The following is an 8609-nucleotide window of genomic DNA, read 5'->3' as shown; positions in this document are numbered from 1 at the left end:
GGAACCTATACAAAAATTGACCATATTTTAGGACATAAAGATCTCAAAATTAAATGCAGGAAGGCAGAAAGAGTAAATGCTTTCTTCTCAAATCACAATGCAATTAAAAAACTATATTCAACAAGAAGTTAGGGATATATAGACAAAAAAGTAATTGGAAACTAAATAATCTCATCTTAAAGAATGTTTGGGTGAAGTAGCAAATTATAGAAACTATTAATAATTTTACCCAAGATAATGACAACAATGAGACATCATACCAAAATTTGTGGGATGCAGCTAAAGTGGTAATAAGGGGAAAATTTATATCTTTAGAGGCTTACTTGAATAAAATAGAGAAAAAGAAGATCAATGAATTGGGCCTGCAACTTAAAAAGCTAGAAAAAGACCAAATTAAAAACCCCCAACCAAATATTAAACTTGAAATTCTAAAATTAAAAGGAGAAATCAATAATATTGAAAGTAAAAAAAATATTGAATTAGTAAATAAAACAAAGAGTTGGTTTTATGAAAAAGCCAATAAAATAGATAAACTACTGATAAATCTGCTCAGAAAAAGGAAAGAGGAAAATCAAATTGTTAGTCTTACAAATGAAAAGGGGGATCTTTCCACCAAGGAAGAGGAAATTAGAGCAATAATAAGGAGTTACTTTGCCCAACTCTATGCCAATAAATTTGATAACTTAAGTGAAATGGATGACTACCTCCAAAAATATAGGCTTCTTATGTTAACAGAGGAGGAAGTAAATTGCTTAAATAGTCCCATTTCAGAAAAAGAAATAGAACAAGCTATTAACCAACTCTCCAAGAAAAAATCCCCAGGACCAGATGGATTTATTTACATGTGAATTCTACCAAACATTTAAAGAACAATTAGTCCCTATGTTATATAAACTATTTGAAAAAATAGGGGATGAGGGAGTCCTACCAAACTCCTTTTATGACACAGACATAATACTGATACCTAAACCAGGTAGGTTGAAAACAGAGAAAGAAAACTATAGACCAATCTCCTTAATGATTATTTATGCTAAAATGTTAAATAAGATATTAGCAAAAAGACTTCAGAAAATCATCCCCAGGATAATACACTATGATCAAGTAGGATTTATACCAGGAATGCAGGGCTGGTTTAATATTAGGAAAACTATTAGCATAATTGACCATATTAATAATCAAATTAACAAAAACCATATGATCATATCAATATATGCAGAAAAAGCATTTGATAAAATACAACATCCATTCCTACTAAAAATACTTGAGAGTATAGGAATAAATGAACTATTCCTTAGAATAATCAGGAGCATATATTCACGACCGTGAGTAAGCATCATATGTAATGGGGATAAACTGAAACATTTCCCAGTAAGATCAGGAGTAAAACCAGATTGCCCACTATCACCATTATTATTCAATATTGTATTAGAAATGCTAGCTTCGGCAATAAGAGTTGAAAAAAAGAGATTCAAGGAATTAAAGTAGGTAAAGAGGAAATCAAACTATCACTCTTTGCAGATGATATGATGGTATACTTAGAGAACCCCAGAGATTCTAATAAAAAAATTATTAGAAATAATTCACAACTTTAGCAAAGTTTCTGGATACAAAATAAATCCACATAAATCCTCAGAATTTTTATACATTACCAACAAAATGCAACAGCAAGAGATACAAAGAGAAATTCCATTCAAAACAACTGTCAAGAGTATAAATTATTTGGGAATCCATCTATCAAAGAAAAGTAAGGAATTATATGAGCAAAACTATAAAACACTTACCACAAAAATAAAGTCAGATTTAAGTAATTGGAAATATATTAAGTGCTCTTGGATAGGCCGAGCAAATATAATAAAGATGACACTACTCCCTAAACTAATCTATTTATTTAGTGCTATACCAGACTTCCAAGAAACTATGTTAATGACCTAGAAAAAATAACAACAAAATTCATATGGAAGAACAAAAGGTCGAGAATTTCAAGGAAATTAATGAAAAATAAAATCATTTGCTGTACCTGATCTAAAGCTATATTATAAAGCAGCAGTCACCAAAACCATTTGGTATTGGCTACGAAATAGACTAGTTGATCAGTGGAACAGGTTAGGTTCATAGGACAAAATAGTGTACAACTGTAGCAATCTAGTGTTGACAAACCCAAAGATTCCAACTTTTGGGATAAGAATTCATTATTTGAAAAAAACTGTTGGGAAAACTGGAAATTTGTATAACAGAAATTAGATATGAACCCACACTTAACACCATATATCAAGATAAAATCAAAATAAGTCCATGATTCAGGCATAAAGAATGAGATCATAAATAGATTAGAGGAACATAGGATAGTTTACCTCTCAGACTTGTGGAGGAGGAAGGAATTTATGACCAAAGGAGTACTAGAGATCATTATTGATCACAAAATAGAAGATTTTTATTACAGAAAATTAAAAAGCTTTTGTACAAACAAAACTAATGCAAACAAGATTAGAAAGGAAGTAACAAATTGGGAAAATATTTTTACAGTTAAAAGTTCTGATAAAGGCCTCATTTCCAAAATATATAGAGAAATGACTCTAATGTATAAGAAATCAAACCATTCTCCAATTGAAAAATGGTCAAAGGATATGAGCAGATAATTTTCAGATGATGAAATTGAAATTATATTCACTCATATGAAAGTGTTCCAAATCACTACTGATCAGAGAAATGCAAATTAAGACAACTTGAGATACCACTACACACCTGTCAGATTGGCTAAGATGACAGGAAAAAATAATGATGAATGTTGGAGGGGATGTGGGAAAACTAGGACACTGATGCATTGTTGGTGGAGTTGTGAAAAAAATTTCAGCCATTCTGGAGCGCAATTTGGAACTATGCCCAAAAAGTTATCAAATTGTGTATACCCTTTGATCCAGTAGTGCTACTATTAGGCTTATATCCCAAAGAAATACTAAAGAAGGGAAAGGGACCTGTATGTGCCAAAATGTTTGTGGCAGCTCTTTTTGTAATGTCTAGAAACTGGAAAATGAATAAATGTCTATCAATTGGAGAATGGTTGGGTAAATTATGGTATGTGAATGTTATGGAATATTATTGCTCTGTAAGAAATGACCAGCAGGATGAATACAGAGAGGCTTGGAGAGACTTACATGAACTGATGCTGAGTGAAATGAGCACTATATATTTCAACAATGATACTGTATGAAGATATATTCTGATTGAAGTGGATAACTTCAACATAAAGAAAATCTAATTCAATTCCAGTTGATCAATGATGGACAGAAACAGCTACACCTAGAGAAGGAACATTGGAAATTGAGTGTAAACTGTTTGCACTATTGTCTTTCTACCCAGGTTACTTATACCTTTGGAATCTAATTTTTACTGTGCAACAAGAAATTTGATTTTACACACATATATATTGTAGCTAGATTATACTGTAACACATTAAATATGTATGGGATTGCCAGTCATTTAGGGAGGGAGTAGAGGGAGGGAGAGGAAAATTTGGAAAAATGAATACAAGGGATAATGTTGTAAAAAAAATTACCCATGCATATGTTCTCTCAAAAAAATATAATTATGGGGGCGGAGCCAAGATGGCGGAGAAGAAACACACGACTCAGTGAACGTCCTCACTCCCTCACAACCAATTAGATAAATTAAGTCTCAGAATTAGCTCAGGACTGATAGATACCACAAGGACTGGAAGCACGACTTACCAGCTGAAGAGAATCTGGAGTTTCAACAGGAAAGGTCAGTTCTCAGGGGAGGAATAAGAAAGACCAGCACAGACGGTGGGGTAGGGGCACACTGCGCCAATTGCGCTGGGAAGGGCTCTGGGATCAGAGAAGCCACTGAGGTAAAGGAATCTGGCACAGGCTGTTAGCTCTTCTCTGCTAATTACTTAGCAGTTCAGAAGAGAAAGCCAAAATATTTTAAAACTCAAATTAGATTTTCCCCGACCCAGGGGGTGACTCAGCAGACTCGGCACCAGGGGGTGTGGCCTCAGCTACCACCTGAGAATAGTTAAGAGATTGACAAGTGGGTGGATACGGCCCAAGGCAACACACACTGCCTAGCTTAGCTGGAGGGAGTGGAACTCAGCTCCAGGAAGTCCCAGAGAAGCGGAACCTTTGAACTAGGGACCGCGGTTTCTGGCAGACACTTCCAGTTTGAGCACAGGGGCTTCTCACTTCACCTGCTGCAGACATCCACTCCCCACCCGGACACATAGGCTGGGCTTCGTGCTGTCTTTACTATTCTACGCCCTCGAAGCACAGTAGTGCTAATCACCTCTGAGGTACCTCCAGGGAGGGGGTGGGGAACTCTCTCCCAGAGCTCTCTCTTAGCTCAGGCGCAGGGGCCGCTGCATCCATCCAGTCTGGGAGGAAGCTGGTAAAGAAGTAAATAATTTCCTACCCCAGGGACAGACCCCAAAACATTTTTTTTAAATATGAGCAAAAAAGCTAGAAAAACTATAGATTCCTTCTATACAGAGAAAGAGCGTGTATCCAACCCCGAGGAAGTTGACAGCAGAGAATCAACAGATAACAACCTAAAGGGGAACGATTCCTGCCCCCCATCACATAACTCTCTCCTAGAAGAAGCTCTTAAAAAATTGAGGGAGATTGAAGAAAAATGGGGAAAGGAAAGGGAAGCTATGATAGAGAATAATAACGTCCTGAAATTGGAGTTGGAAAAAATAAAGAATTCACAGGAGATGCAGGGAAACAAAATTTATGAATTAGAAAAGGTTAAAAAAACACAGGAAAGTAGGATTTCTGAATTGGAAAAGATAAAAAAGTCTCAAGAAAATAGAATTTCTGAATTGGAAAAAGAAAATAATTCTCAAAAAAAAAATTAGGGAAATGGAAAAAAATTCAATAGAGCAAAATAATTCATTTAAAAACGAAATTGGGCATTTACAAAAAGAACTAAAAACTGTGAAAGAAGAAAATAACTCCTTAAAAGTCAGGATGGAACAAATAGAAATGAATGATTCACAGAGAACCCAAGAATCAGTCAAACAAAACAAAAAAAATGAGAAGCTGGAGAACAACGTCAAATACTTACTGGGAAAATCTATAGACCTGGAAAATAGATCTAGGAGAGATAATCTGCGGATTATTGGACTTCCAGAAAACTATGACCAAAAAAAGAGCCTAGATTCTATTTTACAGGAAATTATCAAGGAGAACTGTCCAGAGATAATAGAAACAGAAGGGAAAGTAGATGTGGAAAGAATTCATCGAACTCCTTCTGAAATAGACCCTAAAAAAAGAACACCACGGAATATAGTGGCTAAGCTGCAGAATTACCACACAAAGGAGAGAATCCTGCAAGCAGCTAGAAAAAAACAATTTAAATACCAAGGTGCCACAATAAGGGTCACCCAAGATCTGGCTGCCTCCACATTAAAAGATAGAAGGGCCTGGAACCTGATATTCCGTAAGGCAAAAGATCAAGGACTGCAACCACGAATGAACTACCCAGCTAAGTTTAGCATCTTTTTCCATGGAAGAAGATGGTCATTCAATGAAACAGAGGAATTCTATATGTTTCTAAGAAAAAAACCAGACTTAAACAAAAAATTTGATCTACATTCACAAGACTGAAGAGAAACAGAAAAAGGTACACAGAACCCTTGAGAACTGTAACTCTGTTGTGGGTATATAAAAAATACTCAAGGATAATTTGATTTTACTGATATAAAAGAAAAAAAGGGGGGTGTAGTAAAGGGAAGGAGGTCGGTTCAGAAAAAGGGGAAGGAATGATAAAAAGAGGGAAACTACATCCCAGGAAGAGACATAGAAAATAAACCATATCTGAGGGAACTTATTGAGGGGGAGAATCATTGTGTGAATCTTACTCTCATCAGAAGAGGCTCAAAGAGTAAATAATTAACATATTTGTTTTTCAGAGAATTTTCTCTCACCTCATTAAAAGGGGGGAGAGGAAAAGGGAAAAGGAAAAGGAGAATAAGTGAAGGGACTAGGAGGGAGGGGGGAGGGATCCTAAAAAAAAAAAAAAAAAAAAAGGGAGGGTTGCGCGTCACAAGGGGGGTCTGTAAATTAAATATCGGGGAGGGGGATCAGGGGGGTCAAGGGAAAAAAGCATAATCTGGGGATAATACGATGGCAGGAAATACAGAATTAGTAATTTTAACTGTAAATGTAAATGGGATGAACGATCCCATCAAACGGAGATGGATAGCAGATTGGATCAAAAAGCAGAACCCTACAATATGTTGCCTACAGGAAACACACTTAAAGCAGGGAGATACATACAGAGTAAAGGTAAAAGGTTGGAACAGAGCCTATTATGCTTCAGGTAAAGCCAAAAAAGCAGGGGTAGCTATCCTTATCTCAGATCAAGCAAAAGCAGAAGTAGATCTTGTTAAAAAAGATAAGGAAGGAAACTATATCCTGCTGAAAGGTAGCATAAATAATGAAGCCATATCAATACTAAACATATATGCACCAAGTGGTATAGCATCTAACTTTCTAAAGGAAAAGTTAAGAGAACTGCAAGAAGAAATAGACAGTAAAACTATAATAGTGGGAGATCTCAACCTTGCACTCTCAGATTTAGACAAATCAAACCACAAAACAAACAAGAAAGAAATTAAAAAAGTAAATAGAACATTAGAAAAACTAGGTATGATAGACCTTTGGAGAAAACTGAATGGCAATAGGAAGGAATACACTTTCTTCTCAGCAGTTCATGGATCCTATACAAAAATTGACCATATATTAGGACATAAAGATCTCAAAATTAAATGTAGGAAGGCAGAAATAATAAATGCCTTCTTCTCAGATCACAATGCAATAAAAGCTACATTCAGTAAAAAGTTAGGGGTAAATAGACCAAAAAGTAATTGGAAATTGAATAATCTCATCTTAAAGAATGACTGGGTTTAAGAGCAAATTATAGAAACAATTAACACTTTCACCCAAGATAATGATAATGATGAGACATCATATCAAAATCTTTGGGATGCAGCTAAAGCAGTAATAAGGGGAAATTTTATATCTTTAGAGGCTTATTTGAAGAAAATTGAGAAAAGAAGATTAACGAATTGGGCTTACAACTTAAAAGGCTAGAAAAAGACCAAATTATAAACCCCCAACCAAAAATTAAACTCGAAATACAAAAATTAAAAGGAGAAATCAATAAAATTGAAAGTAAAAAAACTATTGAATTAATAAATAAAACCAAGAGTTGGTTTTATGAAAAAGCCAATAAAATAGATAAACCTTTGGTAAATTTGATCAAAAAAAAGAAAGAGGAAAATCAAATTGATAGTCTTACAAATGAAAAGGGGGATCTTTCCACCAATGAAGAGGAAATTAGAGAAATAATAAGGAGTTACTTTGCCCAACTTTATGCCAATAAATTTGATAACTTAAGTGAAATGGATGACTTCCTCCAAAAATATAGGCTCCCTAGATTAACAGAGGAGGAGATAAATTGCTTAAATAGTCCCATTTCAGAAAAAGAAATAGAACAAACTATTAATCAACTCCCCAGGAAAAAATCCCCAGGGCCAGATGGATTCACATGTGAATTCTACCAAACATTTAAAGAAAAATTAGCCCCAATGTTATATAAATTATTTGAAAAAATAGGGGATGAAGGAGTCCTACCAAACTCCTTTTATGACACAGACATGGTACTGATACCTAAACCTGGTAGATCGAAAACTGAGAAAGAAAATTATAGACCAATCTCCTTAATGAATATTGATGCTAAAATCTTAAATAAGATATTAGCAAAAAGACTTCAGAAAATCATCTCCAAGATAATACACTATGATCAAGTAGGATTTATTCCAGGAATGCAGGGCTGGTTTAATATTAGGAAAACTATTAATATAATTGACCATATTAATAATCAAATTAATAAGAACCATATGATCATCTCAATAGATGCAGAAAAAGCATTTGACAAAATCCAACATCCATTCCTACTAAAAACTCTTGAGAGTATAGGAATAAATGGATTATTCCTTAGAATAATCAGGAGTATATATTTAAGACCGTCAGTAAGCATAATATGCAATAGAAATAAACTGCAACCTTTCCCAGTAAGATCAGGAGTGAAACAAGGTTGCCCACTATCACCATTACTATTCAATATAGTACTAGAAATGCTAGCCTCGGCAATAAGAGCCGAGAAAGAGATTCAAGGAATTAGAGTAGGAAATGAGGAAATTAAACTATCACTTTTTGCAGATGACATGATGGTATACTTAGAGAACCCCAAAGACTCTGCTAAAAAGCTACTAGAAATAATTCAAAATTTCAGCAAAGTGGCAGGATACAAAATAAATCCACATAAATCCTCGGCATTTTTATATATCACTAACAAAATGCAACAGCAAGAGATACAAAGAGAAATTCCATTCCAAACAAATGTTGAGAGTATAAAATATTTGGGAATTCATCTACCAAAGAAAAGTCAGGAATTATATGAGAAAAATTACAAAACACTTGCCACAAAAATAAAATCAGATTTAAATAATTGGAAAGACATTCAGTGCTCTTGGATAGGCCGAGCGAATATAATAAAGATGACAATACTCCCCAAACTAATCTATTTAT

This window comes from Sminthopsis crassicaudata, chromosome 1 (genome assembly GCF_048593235.1).
Source record: "Sminthopsis crassicaudata isolate SCR6 chromosome 1, ASM4859323v1, whole genome shotgun sequence".
In the NCBI taxonomy this organism is placed as follows: Eukaryota; Metazoa; Chordata; class Mammalia; order Dasyuromorphia; family Dasyuridae; genus Sminthopsis; species Sminthopsis crassicaudata.
Note: the sequence above shows the minus strand (reverse complement) of the source record.